The following is a 14386-nucleotide window of genomic DNA, read 5'->3' on the forward strand; positions in this document are numbered from 1 at the left end:
CACTTAAATCCTGTTTTGACGGCTTAAGCATTGCACAAAGCTAGTAGTGCTAACTCATTCCTCAGAGTGGACTTTGGCCTCCATGAGGGAGCCAAGTGCATGTGTTTGTGTCTCCTGCCAGAGATAGTGAATGAGGTCTCGTCTCTGCAGCAGCAGTTTTGATGAGCTCTTGTCACCACACAGAGCTGCAGTGAAGCTCAGCTGAGCTGGCTCACCTCAGTCCTTAACAATCATGCTCTCCCTTGGCCTCCCAATGGCTCTTACAGAAAAACGAGCCTTTACAAAGTGTCCTCAGTGTTGAGATACCTGTTGTGGTCCTGGGAAGCCTTGAATCTGAGGAATCCTTCATCTGCTCGAGCTTCTCCCATTTTTGTCCACGCAGCTTTCCTTCTCCTTCCCTCCTATCAGCAGCATGCTTTGCTAACACATACCCTCAATGATGAGGTAGAGCAAAACACTGCTGTGTTGCTGATCCAGCCTTGAATTTCCCCATTCCTTCTAAGTCACCTTGAGACATACCAGAAACCCATGCTGCATCAACTGGTGGTTCAGGCAGACTGCAAATGACCCATTTAATCAAACCAGGTTTTATGCAGCACATGACTTAACACCCAAAATGACTCGATTAACTTGATAGTCAACTAAAATGCTAGATAACGACTGTTCTGGAAAGAGAGGAGCAAGAAAGTGCCGGTTTTGCAGTCACCCCTTGCAGAAGCACACCTTTCATTGAACACTGAGGACCAAGTGCTTGTCTCTTGTTGGTAGCCACTTGTTCCCAGTTGCAACCACCACACAAAAGCAGACAGCATGGCTCATGACTTCTGTCTGCACCAGAAAAAAAGGGCCGAGATTAAAAGCCAGGTGATCCTTATATTTAACACACAAATCACCTCCTTCAGTTTAGCTAAGCTGGCACAAAAATACAGCTTTTTGCTACACAAAGCCTCCCTTTGGAGACTTGCTGGAGCTGCTTTTTCCTTTAGTGCTTCACTAACTTGAAAAAAAGCTACTGAAGCTTCATCTCACTACGTCGCACTATACCAGGACCGTGAGCTCATTACTGCTTCAGTGTAATGAGGACAATCAAGGCTTGTTTTTTTAAGGTCAGATGGAGAATTAGCATACAGTGCTGACATGGTTCTGGATGTTTTTCCAAACTTGATACTTAGTATTCTGAGCAAAAGTATTTTTGTTCAAAATATGCCCGTGGGTCTTTGCAAAATACATTTTAAAAGTCTCACTCTTCCCTAACAGTTGGCCACTCTTGAAAAAAAACAAGAGAACTAAATAAGCTTAAAAGCAGGGTTTTGGTTTGGGGTTTTTCTCTGGTTTTGCTTTATTGAAATCCCAATTTCCAGCCACAACAATTTATTGTCACTATCTTTGTAAAGCTAATTTGTAACAACAATCCAGCTAAATGCTACTAAAAATAGTCATAAAAATGTGTCAGAAAGTATTGTGCTAAAGCTAGAGCTAAAAAAAGGAAAAAAAACCAAGAAGTCTCTTTAATTCCTAAAATCAGTTTTTGCAGTAACCCCTGCTTTTAACCTTTATTTTGCATTTTCTCATTCCCAAGGGTCCCCAGGCCCCCTTTGCAGTTGTAAGCAGAGGGTCTGGAAGTGGCCATAAAGCAACAAAGATTAAAATCTTCCTGCAGACCCTACATCTTTTGGATGAAGGATTACCTACTAAGAACAAATCACACGGTCCCCTTTTGAAGCTGAGGATGAGGAGAAGGGAACAGCCCATTGCTGCTCTGGGTTTTGATATGCTGCCCTAATTTATTTATTTATTTTTCTCCTCCTTCCCATCTTTCAAAAGGGTATGATAATTAACTACCTGCAGGGATCTTGTGCAGCTCAGTTAATGTTTGGAAACTGCTTTCAAGGCAGCCAGCCTTGTACAGTTTCTAAGGATGGAGGGTTCCTCCTTTTCTGACTCTTTTCTTCCTTCCTACCATGTCATGGCAAAAGCCCCCAATCTTTGGCCTCTCAATGTTTTACTCCATCTCAGCTAATGTCCAGGAAAACAGTGAGGAGTGCAAATCCATAATTAGCCTAAAGGCAAAGAACACCTCTGCAAAGCTTCAATCTATTTGGGGTTTTACTCCAAGAAGATGATACTGAAACACTGTTTCATCAGTTCCCTTCTCACAGCTTAAGAAAAGTTGGACCAGATGATCCCTGAGGTCCCTTCCAACCTGGTATTCTATGATTCTATGAATTTCCATCCCTCTTAAAGAGCTTGGTATGGCAAGGTTCTAGTGAACGCAATGTGAGGTCACTAATGATGCGCGAGAGCAAGAACAAGCTTTATGGCCTCATGGGAGCACCTGTACGGGTTGATCCTGGTGGTCATGCTGGTCTGTGAAGGTGGTAGAGGACTTTTGTTCAAGTAATATGTAAGAGCCTACAATTTTGCAGCTGTAGGATCAGATGTTTGGTCTCCTCTCTGTAGGACTGTGGCCTCCAAAGTAAGATGTCACATTTGGATGGGGGACTCAAAGGGCCTGGGTCATAGCTGGTGCAATATATCTTCACTTACCATGGGAAAACAGATGTTCAGCTACTCATAATACAAGGTTACGCCCCATTTTTGCTCTTCTGATGCAACACACTGATGAGTTTTCTGATTGAGATGTCAAAATTATAAGAGCACAGTCTTCATCTGTGTCAGAAAATACTACAAAACAGTAAAAAAAATCTATTACATGTATCAACACCACTCCCCTCACTCCAACCAACCAAACCCAGAGAAGACTGCTAAGTATCAGTCCAAGTTAGAATTAGGTAGTGGCAGAGAGGGAAAGGGCTTTTATTTATCATCAAAAAAAGACATGTAAGTGGTTATGATGTGGAAATGGTTAAAATGAACGAGGTCTTACCTCTTCATTTCCCACCTTTGAAGTGCCTCGTTTCTGTAACTGATGTTATAGTTGAGCACAATAAGACCTGCCTTTGTGCTCACACCAGGAACTGGAAAGGGGTGCCAAGATCCGGAGCAGGGAGTGCATCAGTTCCAAACCAGAGTAATAATTTTTCTAAAGAAAATCATTACTCTTAACACAGATGTGTTCAGATTCAGGCCCTGTACCAAGAAAATGACACTTGCCTATGGCAACCCTACCTATTTGTTTTGCTTGTTTGTATAGAATGAAGTCCTTTGCCTTTGGGGTTCATGGGACTGGTGGTTTTGAAATTGTGGTGTTTTTTGCAAAGAAGGTTTCACAAAATCAGGGAAAAGGACACTGTAAAATTTCGCTCAACATACCACAGTGCTTCATCAGACAGCTTCTGTCATCAGAAAAATGATTTAATTCTTTTAGGGCAATGTTTTCTCTGAAGTTACTGCCCTTCAGTGGCAGATTTTGCCAACCATATGCAATTCTCCTATTAGACAACACCGGTGAGTCAAGAATAAAGTTGAGTCTTACCCTGCTCACCACCGGGACTTCCACTCCTGTGGGAATGCCACCAGCAACCCCTGCCAGCTCCCTGGGCCCATGGCTATCATCTTCTAGCCATTCCCTAATGGCCTGCTTTGATGTCCAAGTGTAGCATAATTCAGCAGTGCAATTCATGCATTAATATACAAATCATGCCCAGAGACTGGATGTTTCCTGAACTTAATCACCCCTGTGGTGTGTTTCAAAAAGCGAGGGAAAGAAGATTTTTTTATAAAAGACAAACAAAAAGATCCCAGACAGAAAAACAAACCAACCACTCACCCCCAAACATGTGAATAAGATCACCTCAGGTTTTCTGCTCATGCTTTTTTCACTGCAGAGAAAGCACCACCACCTTCCTGTTGCCATGAGAAGAAAGGTGTTACTTCGGAGACCAGAAAAATAGATGCCCATGAGGCTCCTGATCTTGAGGAGAAACTTCTTTGCTTTCAGAAGACAGTAACCCAATACGTGGAGAAGCAAGTGCATTATCCACACAATTAAAGCCTGTTAACATGAAACCAAGCCTTTTCTCACAGATATCTTGGGTTAAATGTGCTGGAAGATCAAGAGAGCAGAGCTTGGTTTGAAAGAACCACAGGGGCTTTTTCCCCATCCCCTAAGGTGACATTGTGGAGGCAGTGCTCTCACAGGAGAATGGATAATTGGTACATAAATTCTGAATAATCCTGAAAGATACAGCAAGGCCATGAGAGGCCTGAGGAAGCTTAAGCAAGCAAGACAAGAAGAAGCTGGATTTCACGGAGTTAATGAGAACTGTGGACTGTTGGCAGGCTTTCGAGGTCAAGTTCTCACACCTGTGCTTAACCAATTATATGTTAGTCACTAAGGGTCTTCAAGACATGTATCCAATCATAATACGCCAAATCACTTAAGTGCATGTAAGAAACAGTATTTAAGGGGTTAAGGCTTTGTAATAAACGGCTTTGGTCTGATCATACTGATCTCTGACTGAGTCCATATATTTTCTGTGGCATGACATTATCTGAGGCTGCTCAGCTTCTGCCCAGGTTGCCAACCTGCAATGCTTTCTGCTGCAATGATACATTTCCTAAGGGTTTAAGAGTCGTAGCTCCTTGGTCATTTAAAGCCAACGCATTTCTCCCCACGGTGAAGTACGTGGACTTGGGCTCAAGTTCCTTCAGGGTCCTCTTGAGAGACTTGAGCACCATCTATTTCAGGACTGAAGCAGATGAAACGAAGCTGTTGCCTTTACGAAGGCTCTGAGGAAGAAGCTCTGACCATACATCTCCCAGAACCAGATAGTTAACTCCAAGTGTTCTTAAGAAAGAAAACGCTTTACTCAAAGGAAACAAAGGAGTTTTCAAATGGAAAAGTAGGGTTTATAATTTCAGCTTTCCTTGGTAAAGCTTAATCTCATTTACCAAGAAGGATTTGGCAAGCATGATTAGTTCCCCGCTCTTAAACACAAAAACGTTTATCTGGCTGCTTAAACCACCCCAGAGGAGGCTCGGCTCTCTGTGACGGGCAGAGCACACACAGCATGCTTGTGCAAGGATGTGACCATGCTACTTCTTTGGCCATGTGCATGTCAGGGCAGGGGATGTGGTGGACACAGATCAGGGGGGCAACTTCTTGAGAAGCTGCCTCTGCCTTCCAGCTCTTTGAGGAAAGTCCTTGCTGGTGCATCACTCTGGGGGGAAGAAAGGTTAATTAGAGGGGACTGGAAATCCAGAGGCTGAAGGGCAGGCATTTTTGTTCCTACGGGAGATGTACACAAGAGAAGGGTTTAATCTGGGTGTAAAATCTGGGTTATTTTGTAACCAAGTTGGAATCTACTCAATGGGAATACACCTAGAGAGGGCAATAAGAGCTGCCAGCATTCACCCCAGAGCTGAACTGTCTCTGGGGGAAATTACTCATGAGCTTCTCTCTCAGTTCATCACAGCTAATATACAGAAGTCCACCTCTCCCTTCCTTTGCTCTTAGCCTTCCCTTCACTAGCTGAACCTTTCTGAGAGCTGGTTCAGTTCACTAACCCAGCAGAAATACATCACAAGCTGTTAATCCTTGCCAAGGGATATATTTTTCTTGGAGGAGGGCACACACCTGGTCTGGAGCCAGGGCTACTTTTCACCCTGTTTCTGTTTTTTCCAAAGGGTCCGGTGGCCTTTTGTGCACTAAAAGTTCAATCTTTTGTGTTTGGTTACACTTAGGGACATTGCCTCTCAACCTCTTCAGGTATCCCCTTCTGGCTACACACAGCCCCTCAGGTGAATTGTAAGTATTGCCCTTTCAGTGCAGGCCCTCCTGAACTCTCTACAACAGACATCATGTTTCCATTTTTCTGCATTTCACTCACAGATTATCTGCAAAATCCCAGCAAGCCAGCCAGAGAACCTGCCTCCGTGGTCTCTGTGCATGCAAGAGACAAATTCATCAGCTCCACACCTCTGGGATTCCATTGCTGCCTTCTCCTTTCCCTAATCACTCCCCAACCCCTATTCTCTTCCCCACCCCTGCAGGGTAATTTGAGGGATGGGTAACCAAGCACTTACTACCAAGGAAGAACCCATTTAACCAGGTTTGGTTTATACTTAGTGTGTAAAACACATGAAATTACAGGACCTGCGTCCTTGCTCTCCATCTTCTGCCCTTGGTACCGCTTTATCCATCGGCACAGCCTCACCTACCTGCTCTTTCTCTTATTTTCTATTAAAAAACAAGCAGAGAGATTACACTTGTGTACCCCAACCTTTTCTTGCCTCATTCCTATGTAAAGCTGTTATCAGTCACACCAGCAAGCCCAAACCACTGCTGCTGCAGATTATTCACCTATCACATACAAGCTAGATCATGCAGGCAGCAGCAAAGCAGACTCCCAGCAGAATCCAGACACACTGTATAAAAACTCCAGATCTTCAGAAGTCAGCCTGGTAATACTTGTTGAACTAGATAAAGAGCGTTGCGGGCCACAGCTGTATAAGTGAGCAGACTGTAAAGCATTTAGAACCTTTACAGAGCTTTCACAAGGGGAAAAATCTTGAAATGTGGTAAATCTGGTCTTGAAAAGGTATCCAGGTGTTAACATGGCACAAAACCTGGCTACTCTGAATAAAAAGTTTCTCTTAGACAAATCCTTTGTATGGGGTCCCGAGATTTTAAATAACCACCATGAATTCAGAATAAGGATGTGGAAAAGCCTGAAGCCCCCTACCTCAGTATCCAAATGTTTACGACCAAACTGATACTGGCATACTTGTGACTGGGGGAGCCAGACAAGCCTAATTCACCCAACTTAAACATGTAAGCCCATGATAATTTGTTTGTTTGAAAATTTGTTTGCTTGAAAACTCACCCATATGTCTGCAGTAAACCAAGTAGTCAGACACCAGCAAACACACAGCCCCGTATCTGAGAACTAAAACTTTCCTTTGGCCTCTGAATTTAGAACACAGTCATTTTCTACCCATTTCTAAGGAAGTTGGGTCAGTCTGTGGAAAAGTGGGTTGTAAGCATCATTAAATCATGCATAGCCTGAGGTGTCATTTTTATCAATGTGTGTGAGGTGTAAGCTGGCACCATGGTATGCAAACTTTGGGGATGAAATTCAGAAATTCTAAAAGAGATTTGACTTACATGAAGAGGATCTACACTTGATATGGTGAAAATAACCCACCAAACTCTCCTTTTTATTCTCCTATTTATTACCTTCACACATGCAGCCTTTGAAACCAACCCTATTCCCTGTAGCAGCTTCATTGCTTTCACTGCTCAAGTCTGCAGGCACCTTGGTGAAACCTCTTGCTGGACAATAGCAAGAAATAGGGAAAACAGCCAAAAATAACCAGAGGTGTAACTGTGGCTGTAGTTGCATGGTCAGGGGTTGTTTTGCTATCTGTGCTGGGTAAGGGGGAGCAGCATCACAAAGCAGGGGTACAGCCAGGAGAGGTGTGATAAGCAGCAGGCCTTTAGTAGTGCTAACTGAACCTATTGTCAGTTCCAGAAAGGTTTCAGAGATCTGCCCAGGATGAGACAGTTTCTAATGTAGCTTCTATTCCAGTTGAGCACTAAAGAATGCTTTGCTTTATTACTGTTTCATTAGCTGCACTTCACCAGTTTTCTCTGAAGTCCTAATTTTAAAGAAAAAGTTTCTGTTTGGTGAAGTAAGGTGCTCTAACCCTCAAGCCTTACCTAGGACACAAGATTTGGGGGCCCCATCTTGTGTCAGGACCAGCTTTACGAATTAATCCCTGTGGCTGCATGAAGTTCCCTACAAAAACTGCTTTGGCACAAGCCCCTGACATCAGGCTTCTATTAATAACTAAACACTGATATAAAAGGTAACTCCATAATAAACTCCTAGCAAATCCTTGCTTTCTATTTTTTCATGCATTTCCCCACCAACATATGATCCAGTGTTTTAAGCAGGTTAATGCTAGTTGGAGTCATTCTTTCTTGTACAAGGAGAAAAAAAAAACATGGAGGATGAAAATGACAGGCTTTCTCAGGAAACACACTCATGGTGTATCCCAAGCCTCCTGTCTGTACAAGACTCAGACAATCCACATACTCCAAGGAATGACGACAGCACTTGCCACCAAAGAAGCAGCAGTTCTGAATTCTAGAATTTGTGTATCCAAAAGATGCCAGCACACTCAGACTCTGCTGCCTCATTTTCCTCTTTTTTTCCCTGTCTGGGGACTGCAGCTCTTTTCCTAGTCTGCCCTAAAACTGCTGCCTGATGCTGACTGCATTCAGGTGGATGCGCAACCATCACATGTTCTTTGCCTGCAGATGAGGCAGAGTGGATGCTCACTGCTTTGTCTGCTGTGCCTGCACAGCATCAGGGCTAGCTTCCAAAAGAAGCTTAAGACAACAAGGAATGTTTTAAAAGCAATTCAATGTAAAAGAGCCCCAGCAATTATGCTAGATTTCTGATGCACATTGACAGAAGACAGTTTTGGGGCTGGATGCAATTGAAAGAAACCTCAGAAAATTATCTTTAAATTTCAAGGATCAGGAACTTGCTGCTTAAAGAAATACAGAGATCCCTGAAAACTATTTACCAGAAAAAACTTACTCATAGTAATATGTTCTTTCAGTGTTAGAATAGGTTGAAAACTAAAAGTCTGCCAAGCTCAAACAGGGGTGGAAGAGGGCTGAAGCTGGTAAAAGATCTCTACAAAGATATTTTACAGATGTTTTTCCAAATCTTTGATTTTTATTTCTATGCTTGGAAGTATTTACTAAGTTCTTTAGCTGGTGACCAATAAACAGAAGTCACTTCCAGGAACTGTGAAAGAAAAAAGGGTTCTTTCTGTAGGTTTCAAAGCGTTCTTGGGATTTTGACACTGGAAAAGTTCTCAGTGTACTTCTTCCAAAGGACTTTCCAAGAATGCATAATTTACTGCAAAATACTCTCACAGAGAACTACAGAATTCCTGTTAAGAAAAGCTATTTCTACATGGCCAGAGCCAAAACACTGATTTTTTACACTTCAATAAAAGTATTTTTGGCATATTTTGACAAGGCACAAAGGATCGAGTATACTGAGATTATACAACGGTCTCACCTTTGCTCAGTGCAAGATAGGTAGCACCTATGCAGATGCCTTCTGCGTATTCCATTTGTCAGCTTACAAATGAAACTGTTGTGGGTGATCATTGGTTCATTGACTGCTCAGGGATTGCCATCTTTTCAATTTTCACTTCAATAAAATAACCCCCCCCAAGGAGAACATTTTCTCTTTTTAATCATATCCAGCCCTGTTTTCTGAAATGAAGAACTTCTTTTCCGGCCCCAAGAGAGCAATTTTTTTGAGTGTCACTTTCAGGCAACAAGATAAAAATCTCTGCTATTTGCAGAAAAGAATTCCAACCACCTTTTACAGCTTGAACCACTTCCCAATTTATTTACTTTTTTGAGGCTGTTTACATTTTTAGATGGCCCAGCTCACTCATCCCCAACAAACTCAGTTTAGAACCGCAAAAACACACTCTGCGCCAGCCACGAGACTTTGGACCTAAGGCAACTGAAGAGCTTCTGGATCAAGTCATGCGTGCAAAAAAACTGGAGGGGGAAGCAATCACATTTTCTGGCAAATTGTATCACTGAACAGCAGCATTAGCCACACACAGCGCAAGCCTCTACTGGGCAAAGGCAGCTTTGCACACCTGAAACTGCCACTCATTCACTGGAAAGCTGCAGGATGCTCAGATCAGCATGTCGTTGCATGGAGAAGGGAGATGGAAAGGACATCCTTAATTTGGCTGAAGAGCAGCTGGTTTTCTTCTTAATATAATTAGCTCCTCTATCAAGCCCTTATGCTTTGAGTCAATGAGGTTGAAGCACAGTGCAATTCAGAAGTGACACATCAACCACATGAATTGCATCAGAGGGCTCATTTGTTTGTTCTTTCCAATATTAAAGACTAATTTTGCTTTAGACTAAGAGTCTTTTCCAGTGCAGCTACCCCTCGGGAAGGAGCTGCGGCAACACAAGAGTATTCAATTAGTTGTCTGCTCTAAATTACTCATAGAAATGAGCGCATTCATGTGGACAGAACATGTATTTTCAAAGTTCTGTGTGGAAGGGTGTTGCATGTACAACAGTTCTGGCCTCCTCCTTTATAGTATCAGTAATAACTTTAGCTTTGCATAAAGCTTTCCTATCTTTGCAAAGCTGCTCTGTTACCTACTTTTTCAACCTTCACCTTCATTGGTATTTTACAAACAAAAAAAGAAAGCAGCAGGTGGTATCTTATTACAGAGAGAAAGCAGAAACCAGTTACTATTAGAGCTGCCATTTTATATCTTTAGCCATTACTTTGTCAGCTTCTCCCACCCCTGCAGCACCTGGAGAGCGGCATTCCCTTCAGCAGAAATGGTTTTCTGCATCCTTTATTTAAGGAAAACCCAAAACCTCAACATACGAGCTAGTCCTAAAACCAGGAAAAACATCTCAGAAAAGTTAAAAAAAAAACCCAAACATTTTAGACTTCTTTTTGTTGCTTACTGGGTTTGGTTTTGATTGTCGGAGAATTGCTTAGCTCCAGGGTGAAACTTCTGGTCAGTGCAGAGGTGTAATTTAAATCTATATCTCCCATTTCAAGTTTACAGGTTCCAGTCACCTGCAAGAAACACCTAAAAATTCAGGGAATCATTCATTCTCCATCCTTGTTTAAAATAAAATAGTGAGATTTAACAAAATCTGAATCGGAGGGGTAATACATGTCCCCACAGGGACCTGAAAATTTCTGAAAATAGTCTTATTAAAACTTTTCAGTACACTGTTTCTACTCAGGTCTTTAAAGCCAAGAAAATCTCTAATTTGCTACACAATCACCTAAAAGCCAGAAATCGTCAACCTAAAGCCTATGGGTAATACATATATGACAAAAGTATGCAGTGACCTGCCCTCAATCCTTGGCAGAGGACTGCGCAGACCATAAATCACACATTGTATTTGAACTTTTTCCTATCTTAGGTATCTAAGAAAGATCAATAGGGATTGCTGGCAGTGAGTCAGAAGGGATGTTTTTTTATTTAGCAATGTTTTCTAAATGGTAACAGATGTTCAGTGAAAGAGGTTAGAAAACAACTGTATTTTGGCATTGGACTGCACCAAATACAATCCTAGCAAGGTGCAAGTTCACCCTTTAGCAAGGCACACTTCAGAAAAATTCAAGGTGAGAAAGCCCTTCTTAGCTGTTAACAGGGTGTTGCATTCATCTCTGCTGGCAGGAGGAAAGAACCCTGGCCTGGTACGAAAACACATAGAAAATTCTACTTATAGCCAGGGCAGCTTTCCTGGCACTGTGTTAGAGCAAAGAAATACTGCACAAAAGCACCACTTGTCCTATAGAGCCCCAGATCCAAAGCTTACAAATCACGAGCCTTTTCAGCCTCTAATGCCTGCAGAGTGAAAGCAGTCCCTGTGAGCTGGCCAGCTCCCTGGCTGTGGTAGTATTGCTCTGTCCTACACTCTCACCTTGGTTTAGACCAAGAGTCCATTCAGTCCAGTCTCTAACCTCAAGCATTGGCCATATTATGGGTATACAGGAAGAGTTGCCACAAGGCGATTCCTTAGGAAAAGGAAGGATAGTCTCCCAGCTGTTGAGGATTTTCAGCTCCTGAAGCTTCCTGAGCCTCCCATGGTTTGTATACTTAGCCCTTCTCAAAAGATCCTCACTCCTCAAATTCACAGGAACTGCAAGCATCCACAACTTCCTTTGTAGAGGGATCACAAACACTTCACTGCAGGGGGACTGTCCTCCTATGGAGGACATCAAGTTAAGAAGATCAATACTTCACCTATTCTAAACTCTTTCGAATGTCACTTTTCTTTACCCTACCACCCTTAAGACTTAGAATGAAGGGTGATGATTAAGAGCAAAATGTAGTCACAGTCCCATGTCCCACAGGAAGCTGGACAGCTAGAGAAGGAGAAAAAAAACACTTCTTTACCAAAAACTTCTCTGCAAATTTAACTGACATTCCTCTTTCCTCATACAAGTCATAGCTCGGGATGCCTCTGCACTGCATATTTAAAGAATTTACACGTTTAAAGTGTGCACTGGTGGGCAACACATAAAACACAGATTTCTAAAAATATTACCTAACCAGTCTTGTATAGGCTGGACTCCCTGTGAGAAAAATACTTCTTATAATTTCACATTAAACGACATGTTAGGCTTCTCCAAATCTATTTCAGCCCATGTATACTAGGTAGATATACTAGGGCTATAAATACACTGCAGTGCAAGACAAGATAAAGAATTTAACCCTTATCTTCATGGCATTCACTACTTGGAAGAATTGGCAGAGTAAAAAAAAGCATCAGGGTTATTTATGACTGTGTAAAAAGTTACATGCAACACTCACCATTCAGTTCCTGAAGCTGGAAAGAAATTTCCATTTATGTACACTTCTTGCCGCTGGGATAAATAGAAAGAAATGTAAGAAGTGGTAAAACATTTGTGAAGCCTTAATTTGTAACAAACTCTAGTATTTAGGTACCCTAGCTGTAAGGAATAAAAAAAGCTGGAAGAACAAAAGAACTGGTGATGCTGGCAGGCGACCAGTAACTTTTAGCAGAAGTTGGTTACAACTCTCAGTTCATCTGCACACCTTTTATAAACCCACAGCCAAAGAGGCACAATGCTTGCTGGCAAAGTCCCAGGAAATCTTAGGAGCCTAAATGTAACTGTAGAGGAAACAGAACACATAGGAGTTTAAAAAAAAAAATTGCAGACTCCCCCATAGACTTTCAAGAGATATAGTTGTCAGATTTGCAAGGAAGGCAAAGCAATTCTGAACTCTTGCTTATTACAACTTAAGTATAAAAGAAACCCCACTCCTTATCTCCCAGGGATGCCCAGAATGAGTGCATTTGTCATAACTTAATAGACATGGAAAAAAAACTGACCTATGACACTGACATTTATGTAAAAGCTATTCAAGATTCTTCCAACACAGGCCTGGAAATGAAAATCAAGCAGCAGTAAACAACTGTTGCACTTTTTTTTCCTCCATTTCTCTCTCAAGAATAAGCATGAATTCATATTTTGTAGACAAAGTAAAACAATCATTAGAAATTCCCACTAAAAAGGAAATAAACAACCATTTATTTGACTGCATCGTATTTAGACAGCTTGTACATTTCATAATCCACTGTTTTTGTTCTCATCAAAAAGGATAAAGGGATAGAAGAGTATAATCCACTTAAAACAGCAGTCCAGTATTTTGAGATACACTTGATATTTTCAGATGCCCACCTGATACCTGAACTCCAATATAGGTTGTAATGTTTACACAAGACCTGAAATCTTTGTAACATAGCACTCAGTTTTAGCGATGTCTTGCAGTGCCCTGAAAAACAGTTTGTGATGTACTATGCAATGCCAATTAGGTTATGCCTATTTTCTTGAAGGTGATGAACCTGATCATTTCTTAAAAAACAATACAAACATCCATACTGACATGTCAGCCAACAGTAACATTTGGGCAAATTTAAATATAAAAGTGATCAACTCCTTAGTTAAGATTTGTCAATGCAAAAGATGAGGGTGAAAGAACTGTGTTTCAGCAACAGACATGAGAAAAAAAAAAACAACTTTTCATTTTCATCTCTTTTCATCAACTTTTCAACCTGTTTTCATCTCTTTGCAAATTCAAAACTTCCCACTTGATATCCAAATCCCAAGCAACACAGAGAACAAATCTGTTTCTTTTAATATGAGCCAACACATACAGCTTCAGAATCTCCCATTGTGAGCTGTGTACTACACAGCAGCAATATTAAAACCTTTCAGGTAACGCGCTCTTTTAAAAGAAACATGCACCTATTTTGCGCAGTATTTTCAAAACGTGCACAGCGACAATTACTTCTTACAACAAACAAACAGAATTGTATTTGAAGTTTGCTTAGAAATAATGATTTTGGCAGTGCCTTCGTGAAAAGTGATTTCAGCTAACTTTTAAGTTAGCTTTTGAATCTGAAGACACCCATGGCTTAAATATTAACCCACAGAAAACTTGCCTGTCTGGCTTTTCAGTTTTTAAACATCAGCAGACACAAAAGCTTGCCCCTTTTGCAATGTGCAATACAATTCCAACAGCCATTAACAAGGTAAGAAACCTCTCTGATCTGTCCCCTTAGATCAAGCAAGCCAGAGCAGTCATGGTTCCATCTGGAACATGGTGAACAGAAATCTGTTTTGACTGATTTAACATTACTGACAATTAGGGCTGAACTATGAACAAAACCTCCTGAAAAGCCACCCAGAAAAACTGGCAAACCTGGCAATCGGGATGACATGAACAAAAGGTTTTAGCACGTCACAAGTCAGCAGTGGCAACATACAGGTTTTATGCTGAATTCAACACGTTCTGTGAATAGCAGTCTCTAGTTTATTATATCTTCTCTTGGGCATCATTTTAAGCATGTTTTCTT

At 41.5% G+C, this 14386-nt stretch overlaps 1 protein-coding gene across 1 annotated transcript in view; it reads left to right on the forward strand.

The window, feature by feature from the left end:
* Positions 1 to 14386, forward strand: part of EXOC5 (exocyst complex component 5) — a 210129-nt gene that overhangs the window by 97211 nt on the left and 98532 nt on the right. The window lies entirely within an intron of this gene.

Source organism: Pezoporus wallicus, unplaced genomic scaffold, assembly GCF_028554395.1.
Source record: "Pezoporus wallicus isolate ANWC-B61680 ecotype Strahan unplaced genomic scaffold, APGP_CSIRO_Pwel_v1 contig_7379, whole genome shotgun sequence".
Taxonomy (NCBI): Eukaryota; Metazoa; Chordata; class Aves; order Psittaciformes; family Psittacidae; genus Pezoporus; species Pezoporus wallicus.